This window comes from Mobula birostris, unplaced genomic scaffold (genome assembly GCF_030028105.1).
Source record: "Mobula birostris isolate sMobBir1 unplaced genomic scaffold, sMobBir1.hap1 scaffold_5001, whole genome shotgun sequence".
NCBI classification, from domain to species: Eukaryota; Metazoa; Chordata; class Chondrichthyes; order Myliobatiformes; family Myliobatidae; genus Mobula; species Mobula birostris.
This window is the reverse complement of record NW_027278142.1, coordinates 10,001-18,919: the sequence shown is the minus strand read 5'-3', so window position 1 is coordinate 18,919 and position 8,919 is coordinate 10,001.

Sequence of the window (8,919 nt, the reverse complement as noted above, 5' to 3'; positions counted from 1 at the left end):
CTGGTTGATTGTCGAATAGTCGGGGCTGCCGGGCCGGTTACCGATTTGCCCGGCCGGCTTGGTTAACCATTTGCCCGGGCCGGGTTGGTTAACGAATTGTCAGGGTTGGGCTTGGTTAACCATTTGCCCGGGCCGGGTTGGTTAATGAATTGCCATGGCCGGGTTGGTTAACGCAGTTTCAGGGTTGGGCTTGATTAACGATTTGCCCGAGCAGGGTTGGCTAACGCATTGTCAGGAGCGTGCGCGGTTGGTTCACGAAACTGCCTGTTCCGGGTTTCTAGAGCGTTGTCAGGCCCGGCCGGCCGGGTTAGCGGCTTGCCAGACCCAACTTGACGAAATTCAGTGCGGCGCGGGTAAACGGCGGGAGTAACTATGACTCTCTTAAGGTATGGAGGGGGGCCCATGGGCCAGCAAGGAGTTTCTGATGAACATCGGCCGGGACATTTTGACGGCGGGGCAAGAACTAGTTGTTATTGAGGGCGAAGGGTTTGTCCTCAGCGGGTTGATTGTCGAATTGTCGGGACTGCCGGGCCGGTTAGCGATTTGCCCGGCCGGCTTGGTTAACCATTTGCCCGAGCCGGGTTGGTTACCGAATTGTCAGGGTTGGGCTTGGTTAACCATTTGCCCGGGCCGGGTTGGTTAATGAATTGCCATGGCCGGGTTGGTTAACGCAGTTTCAGGGTTGGGCTTGATTAACGATTTGCCCGAGCAGGGTTGGCTAACGCATTGTCAGGAGCGTGCGCGGTTGGTTCACGAAACTGCCTGTTCCGGGTTTCTAGAGCGTTGTCAGGCCCGGCCGGCCGGGTTATCGGCTTGCCAGACCCAACTTGACGAAATTCAGTGCGGCGCGGGTAAACGGCGGGAGTAACTATGACTCTCTTAAGGTAAGGAGGGGGGGCCCATGGGCCAGCAAGGAGTTTCTGATGAACATCGGCCGGGACATTTTGACGGCGGGGCAAGACGTAGTTGTTATTGAGGGTGAAGGGTTTGTCCTCAGCTGGTTGATTGTCGAATAGTCGGGGCTGCCGGGCCGGTTACCGATTTGCCCGGCCGGCTTGGTTAACCATTTGCCCGGGCCGGGTTGGTTAACGAATTGTCAGGGTTGGGCTTGGTTAACCATTTGCCCGGGCCGGGTTGGTTAATGAATTGCCATGGCCGGGTTGGTTAACGCAGTTTCAGGGTTGGGCTTGATTAACGATTTGCCCGAGCAGGGTTGGCTAACGCATTGTCAGGAGCGTGCGCGGTTGGTTCACGAAACTGCCTGTTCCGGGTTTCTAGAGCGTTGTCAGGCCCGGCCGGCCGGGTTAGCGGCTTGCCAGACCCAACTTGACGAAATTCAGTGCGGCGCGGGTAAACGGCGGGAGTAACTATGACTCTCTTAAGGTATGGAGGGGGGCCCATGGGCCAGCAAGGAGTTTCTGATGAACATCGGCCGGGACATTTTGACGGCGGGGCAAGAACTAGTTGTTATTGAGGGCGAAGGGTTTGTCCTCAGCTGGTTGATTGTCGAATTGTCGGGACTGCCGGGCCGGTTAGCGATTTGCCCGGCCGGCTTGGTTAACCATTTGCCCGAGCCGGGTTGGTTACCGAATTGTCAGGGTTGGGCTTGGTTAACCATTTGTCCGAGCCGGGTTGGTTAATGAATTGCCATGGCCGGGTTGGTTAACGCAGTTTCAGGGTTGGGCTTGATTAACGATTTGCCCGAGCAGGGTTGGCTAACGCATTGTCAGGAGCGTGCGCGGTTGGTTCACGAAACTGCCTGTTCCGGGTTTCTAGAGCGTTGTCAGGCCCGGCCGGCCGGGTTAGCGGCTTGCCAGACCCAACTTGACGAAATTCAGTGCGGCGCGGGTAAACGGCGGGAGTAACTATGACTCTCTTAAGGTATGGAGGGGGGCCCATGGGCCAGCAAGGAGTTTCTGATGAACATCGGCCGGGACATTTTGACGGCGGGGCAAGAACTAGTTGTTATTGAGGGCGAAGGGTTTGTCCTCAGCGGGTTGATTGTCGAATTGTCGGGACTGCCGGGCCGGTTAACGATTTGCCCGGCCGGCTTGGTTAACCATTTGCCCGAGCCGGGTTGGTTACCGAATTGTCAGGGTTGGGCTTGGTTCACCATTTGCCCGAGCCGGGTTGGTTAATGAATTGCCATGGCCGGGTTGATTAACGCATTGTCAGGGTTGGGCTTGGTTAACGATTTGCCCGAGCAGGGTGGGTGAACGCATTGTCAGGAGCGTGCGCGGTTGGTTCACGAAACTGCCTGTTCCGGGTTTCTAGAGCGTTGTCAGGCCCGGCCGGCCGGGTTAGCAGGTTGCCAGACCCAACTTGACGAAATTCAGTGCGGCGCGGGTAAACGGCGGGAGTAACTATGACTCTCTTAAGGTAAGGAGGGGGGGCCCATGGGCCAGCAAGGAGTTTCTGATGAACATCGGCCGGGACATTTTGACGGCGGGTCAAGAACTAGTTGTTATTGAGGGCGAAGGGTTTGTCCTCAGCTGGTTGATTGTCGAATTGTCGGGACTGCCGGGCCGGTTACCGATTTGCCCGGCCGGCTTGGTTAACCATTTGCCCGAGCCGGGTTGGTTAACGAATTGTCAGGGTTGGGCTTGGTTAACCATTTGCCCGGGCCGGGTTGGTTAATGAATTGCCATGGCCGGGTTGGTTAACGCAGTTTCAGGGTTGGGCTTGATTAACGATTTGCCCGAGCAGGGTTGGCTAACGCATTGTCAGGAGCGTGCGCGGTTGGTTCACGAAACTGCCTGTTCCGGGTTTCTAGAGCGTTGTCAGGCCCGGCCGGCCGGGTTAGCGGCTTGCCAGACCCAACTTGACGAAATTCAGTGCGGCGCGGGTAAACGGCGGGAGTAACTATGACTCTCTTAAGGTAAGGAGGGGGGGCCCATGGGCCAGCAAGGAGTTTCTGATGAACATCGGCCGGGACATTTTGACGGCGGGGCAAGAACTAGTTGTTATTGAGGGCGAAGGGTTTGTCCTCAGCGGGTTGATTGTCGAATTGTCGGGACTGCCGGGCCGGTTAGCGATTTGCCCGGCCGGCTTGGTTAACCATTTGCCCGAGCCGGGTTGGTTACCGAATTGTCAGGGTTGGGCTTGGTTCACCATTTGCCCGAGCCGGGTTGGTTAATGAATTGCCATGGCCGGGTTGATTAACGCATTGTCAGGGTTGGGCTTGGTTAACGATTTGCCCGAGCAGGGTGGGTGAACGCATTGTCAGGAGCGTGCGCGGTTGGTTCACGAAACTGCCTGTTCCGGGTTTCTAGAGCGTTGTCAGGCCCGGCCGGCCGGGTTAGCAGGTTGCCAGACCCAACTTGACGAAATTCAGTGCGGCGCGGGTAAACGGCGGGAGTAACTATGACTCTCTTAAGGTAAGGAGGGGGGGCCCATGGGCCAGCAAGGAGTTTCTGATGAACATCGGCCGGGACATTTTGACGGCGGGTCAAGAACTAGTTGTTATTGAGGGCGAAGGGTTTGTCCTCAGCTGGTTGATTGTCGAATTGTCGGGACTGCCGGGCCGGTTACCGATTTGCCCGGCCGGCTTGGTTAACCATTTGCCCGAGCCGGGTTGGTTAACGAATTGTCAGGGTTGGGCTTGGTTAACCATTTGCCCGGGCCGGGTTGGTTAATGAATTGCCATGGCCGGGTTGGTTAACGCAGTTTCAGGGTTGGGCTTGATTAACGATTTGCCCGAGCAGGGTTGGCTAACGCATTGTCAGGAGCGTGCGCGGTTGGTTCACGAAACTGCCTGTTCCGGGTTTCTAGAGCGTTGTCAGGCCCGGCCGGCCGGGTTAGCGGCTTGCCAGACCCAACTTGACGAAATTCAGTGCGGCGCGGGTAAACGGCGGGAGTAACTATGACTCTCTTAAGGTAAGGAGGGGGGGCCCATGGGCCAGCAAGGAGTTTCTGATGAACATCGGCCGGGACATTTTGACGGCGGGGCAAGAACTAGTTGTTATTCAGGGCGAAGGGTTTGTCCTCAGCTGGTTGATTGTCGAATAGTCGGGGCTGCCGGGCCGGTTACCGATTTGCCCGGCCGGCTTGGTTAACCATTTGCCCGGGCCGGGTTGGTTAACGAATTGTCAGGGTTGGGCTTGGTTAACCATTTGCCCGGGCCGGGTTGGTTAATGAATTGCCATGGCCGGGTTGGTTAACGCAGTTTCAGGGTTGGGCTTGATTAACGATTTGCCCGAGCAGGGTTGGCTAACGCATTGTCAGGAGCGTGCGCGGTTGGTTCACGAAACTGCCTGTTCCGGGTTTCTAGAGCGTTGTCAGGCCCGGCCGGCCGGGTTAGCGGCTTGCCAGACCCAACTTGACGAAATTCAGTGCGGCGCGGGTAAACGGCGGGAGTAACTATGACTCTCTTAAGGTATGGAGGGGGGCCCATGGGCCAGCAAGGAGTTTCTGATGAACATCGGCCGGGACATTTTGACGGCGGGGCAAGAACTAGTTGTTATTGAGGGCGAAGGGTTTGTCCTCAGCGGGTTGATTGTCGAATTGTCGGGACTGCCGGGCCGGTTAGCGATTTGCCCGGCCGGCTTGGTTAACCATTTGCCCGAGCCGGGTTGGTTACCGAATTGTCAGGGTTGGGCTTGGTTAACCATTTGCCCGGGCCGGGTTGGTTAATGAATTGCCATGGCCGGGTTGGTTAACGCAGTTTCAGGGTTGGGCTTGATTAACGATTTGCCCGAGCAGGGTTGGCTAACGCATTGTCAGGAGCGTGCGCGGTTGGTTCACGAAACTGCCTGTTCCGGGTTTCTAGAGCGTTGTCAGGCCCGGCCGGCCGGGTTAGCGGCTTGCCAGACCCAACTTGACGAAATTCAGTGCGGCGCGGGTAAACGGCCGGAGTAACTATGACTCTCTTAAGGTATGGAGGGGGGCCCATGGGCCAGCAAGGAGTTTCTGATGAACATCGGCCGGGACATTTTGACGGCGGGGCAAGAACTAGTTGTTATTGAGGGCGAAGGGTTTGTCCTCAGCGGGTTGATTGTCGAATTGTCGGGACTGCCGGGCCGGTTAGCGATTTGCCCGGCCGGCTTGGTTAACCATTTGCCCGAGCCGGGTTGGTTACCGAATTGTCAGGGTTGGGCTTGGTTAACCATTTGCCCGGGCCGGGTTGGTTAATGAATTGCCATGGCCGGGTTGGTTAACGCAGTTTCAGGGTTGGGCTTGATTAACGATTTGCCCGAGCAGGGTTGGCTAACGCATTGTCAGGAGCGTGCGCGGTTGGTTCACGAAACTGCCTGTTCCGGGTTTCTAGAGCGTTGTCAGGCCCGGCCGGCCGGGTTAGCGGCTTGCCAGACCCAACTTGACGAAATTCAGTGCGGCGCGGGTAAACGGCCGGAGTAACTATGACTCTCTTAAGGATGGAGGGGGGCCCATGGGCCAGCAAGGAGTTTCTGATGAACATCGGCCGGGACATTTTGACGGCGGGGCAAGAACTAGTTGTTATTGAGGGCGAAGGGTTTGTCCTCAGCTGGTTGATTGTCGAATTGTCGGGACTGCCGGGCCGGTTAGCGATTTGCCCGGCCGGCTTGGTTAACCATTTGCCCGAGCCGGGTTGGTTACCGAATTGTCAGGGTTGGGCTTGGTTAACCATTTGTCCGAGCCGGGTTGGTTAATGAATTGCCATGGCCGGGTTGGTTAACGCAGTTTCAGGGTTGGGCTTGATTAACGATTTGCCCGAGCAGGGTTGGCTAACGCATTGTCAGGAGCGTGCGCGGTTGGTTCACGAAACTGCCTGTTCCGGGTTTCTAGAGCGTTGTCAGGCCCGGCCGGCCGGGTTAGCGGCTTGCCAGACCCAACTTGACGAAATTCAGTGCGGCGCGGGTAAACGGCGGGAGTAACTATGACTCTCTTAAGGTATGGAGGGGGGCCCATGGGCCAGCAAGGAGTGTCTGATGAACATCGGCCGGGACATTTTGACGGCGGGGCAAGAACTAGTTGTTATTGAGGGCGAAGGGTTTGTCCTCAGCGGGTTGATTGTCGAATTGTCGGGACTGCCGGGCCGGTTAACGATTTGCCCGGCCGGCTTGGTTAACCATTTGCCCGAGCCGGGTTGGTTACCGAATTGTCAGGGTTGGGCTTGGTTCACCATTTGCCCGAGCCGGGTTGGTTAATGAATTGCCATGGCCGGGTTGATTAACGCATTGTCAGGGTTGGGCTTGGTTAACGATTTGCCCGAGCAGGGTGGGTGAACGCATTGTCAGGAGCGTGCGCGGTTGGTTCACGAAACTGCCTGTTCCGGGTTTCTAGAGCGTTGTCAGGCCCGGCCGGCCGGGTTAGCAGGTTGCCAGACCCAACTTGACGAAATTCAGTGCGGCGCGGGTAAACGGCGGGAGTAACTATGACTCTCTTAAGGTAAGGAGGGGGGGCCCATGGGCCAGCAAGGAGTTTCTGATGAACATCGGCCGGGACATTTTGACGGCGGGTCAAGAACTAGTTGTTATTGAGGGCGAAGGGTTTGTCCTCAGCTGGTTGATTGTCGAATTGTCGGGACTGCCGGGCCGGTTACCGATTTGCCCGGCCGGCTTGGTTAACCATTTGCCCGAGCCGGGTTGTTTAGCGAATTGCCACGTATGGGTTGGTTAACGAATTGTCGGGTTTGGGCTTGGTTAACGACTTGACCGTGCAAGGTTGGTGAACGAATTGTCGGGGTTGGGCTTGGTTAACGATTTGCCCGAGCAGGGTTGGTTAGCGAATTGTCCGGGTCAGACTGGTTAACGAATTGTCCGGCTGGGTTGGTGCACTCATTGCCAGGACAGGGTTGTTTAATGAATTGTCCGTTCCCAGTTGGTTCACGAATTGGCAAGGCCAGGGTGGTTAAGGAATTGTCCGGGCCAGGTTGGTTAACGAATTGCCCGTCCTGGCTGGTTAACGAATTGTCCGGGCCAGGTTGGTTAACGAATTGCCCGTCCTGGCTGGTTAACGAATTGTCAGGGTCAGGTTGGTTAACGAATTGCCATGGCCGGGTAGGTTAACGAATTGCCAGAGCCAGCTTGGTTAACGAATTGTCCGGCCGGGTTGGTTAACGAATTGTCCGTTCCCAGTTGGTTCACGAATTGGCAAGGACAGGGTGGTTAACGAATTGTCCGGCCGGGTTGGTGCACTCATTGCCAGGACAGGGTTGGTTACCGAATTGTCCGTTCCCAGTTGGTTCACGAATTGGAAAACCAGGGTGGTTAAAGTATTGTCCGGGCCTGGTTGGTTAACGAATTGCCCGTCCTGGTTGGTTAACGAATTGTCCGGGTCAGGTTGGTTAACGAATTGCCAGGGTCTGGTTGGTTACCGAATTGTCCGGCCGGGTTGGTGCACTCATTGCCAGGACAGGGTTGGTTGACGAATTGCCCGTCCTGGTTGGTTAACGAATTGCCAGGGTCTGGTTGGTTACCGAATTGTCCGGCCGGGTTGGTGCACTCATTGCCAGGACAGGGTTGGTTGACGAATTGCCCGTCCTGGTTGGTTAACGAATTGCCAGGGTCTGGTTGGTTACCGAATTGTCCGGCCGGGCTGGTGCACTCATTGCCAGGACAGGGTTGGTTACCGAATTGTCAGGGTCAGGTTGGTTAACGAATTGCCATGGCCGGGTAGGTTAACGAATTGCCAGAGCCAGCTTGGTTAACGAATTGTCCGGCCGGGTTGGTTAACGAATTGTCCCGGCCAGGTTGGTTAACGAATTGCCAGAGCCAGCTTGGTTAACGAATTGTCCGGCCGGGTTGGTGCACTCATTGCCAGGACAAGGTTGGTTAACGAATTGCCCGGTTCCGAATGGTTAACGAATTGCCCGGTCCCGGTCGGTTCACGAATTGCCCGCCCGCTGATTGTTAACTTTTCGCACCGGCGGGGGATGGCTTGGGTAACGAGCCTCCAAGATCTGTCGGTTAACCATTTGCCCGGTGGCAATTCGTTAACCAAGTCCGCTCCGGAAGTCTGGATGGGGGTCGGATTTGCCGGCCGAGGCCGACCCGGAGTTCCAGAGGCTCGGCCGCCGGGGTCAGATTCGGCCGCCCCTTTGACACATGCAATTTCTGTACGGGGGCATTGGCGGGGTTCCTGCAGATATATAGGGAGGCCGTTTTCACGAGTTGTTGAAGTATTCGGTAGATGGCACCGGCCTCCCCAATTGGTTAACCCGGGCCACGCGGCAGCTTTTCCGCACGATTCCGAAGATTGCCGGTATGGATTTTCGGACAAATACCCAATTGCGGAAGTCTGTCAGCGGGACCTATTCGCAGGCCCATGCCGGCCGAGGGGCGGCATTTTCCGTATGACTACCGGTGCTCCGGCCGCCGAATGGAAACCTTGCCCGAATGAATTTCTGACAAAGTCCCGAGGCGGGAGCCAGTAAGGGGACGTATTCGGCGGGCCGTGCCGGCCGAGCGGCGGCATTTTCGGAGGGACAACCGCAGGTCCCGCCGTCGATCCGAGACCTTGGCTGAAGAGTCGAAAGTAATCTAAGTCCCGACTCGGAAGTCAGAATGAAGGCGACTTCGGGGCCCTCCTGCCGACCGAGGCGGCCGATCGACGGCGGCACTACCGGAGGGCCGCCCGCCGAGCCAGCCGCGTGCCCTCGGCGCCACGCCGGTTAACCAATTGCCGTCGGAAGCCTGTGAAGGTCGGATCTGCCCCGTCGGGCGGGCCCGAGGTCCCCCGCGACCGGCATGAGCTCCGGGCGTCGTGCCGCCGGTTTGACACATGTCATTGTTGCACGGTCTGTCGCGGCTCTGGTTAACGAGTTAGGCCCGGAAGTCACTATGGGGGTCGGATTTGCCCCGCCTGGCGGGGCCAGAGTGCGACCTTCCCGGCAGGACTTCCGGGAGGCATCCCGCCGACTTGACACATGCAATTTCTGTACGGGGGGATTGGCGGGGTTCCCGGAGATTTACGGGAACACGTTTTCCAGACACACTTAGC